This window comes from Limulus polyphemus, unplaced genomic scaffold, assembly GCF_000517525.1.
Source record: "Limulus polyphemus unplaced genomic scaffold, Limulus_polyphemus-2.1.2 Scaffold8475, whole genome shotgun sequence".
In the NCBI taxonomy this organism is placed as follows: Eukaryota; Metazoa; Arthropoda; class Merostomata; order Xiphosura; family Limulidae; genus Limulus; species Limulus polyphemus.
Window position 1 is genome coordinate 1 of NW_013674085.1, and position 706 is coordinate 706.

A 706-nucleotide genomic window follows, 5' to 3' on the forward strand; every position below is an offset into this window, starting at 1 on the left:
ATGGCCGTACTGTGAGTCATAAAGCTAATCTTTCTCCATGGCCGTACTGTGAGTCATAAAGCTAATCTTTCTCCATGGCCGTACTGTGAATCATAAAGCTAATCTTTCTCCATAGCCGTACTGTGAGTCATAAAGCTAATCTTTCTCCATGTCCGTACTGTGAGTCATAAAGCTAATCTTTCTCCATGTCCGTACTGTGAGTCATAAAGCCAATCTTTCTTCATGGCCGTACTGTGAATCATAATTAGGGACGACTAGCGCAGACAGTTCTTGTGTATCTCTAAACAAACAAACGTTTTTTGGGATTGTTACAGAAATATTTCAGTGTGTTCTATACTTTCCCATAAACGAGAACAAAAAAAAATGTTATAAAATATGGTGATCTTATACCTGACTGTTGTCTGATTGGTGCTGTTTTGAAGATGGTCACGTGGTTAAGATGAACCTTAAGGTGGGGTAAGAAAATGAACTTCGTGACATATCAACAACTGAACTCTCTGGAGGGTGCAGAGGTTGGGTGGGATATAACGGTTACAAGTTCCGGCTTTGAAGGCAAGGCCGTGAGTAGACCTTGGCATCGGTCAGAAACAACAAACAGACAGACTCGAACGCTCGTGCATGTGACCTCCCCCACACCCACAGTATAACGGCATCTTGAGGAAAGGCCGTCTGATCATAAGCCTCTCGATAGGCGCCGTTATTTCCC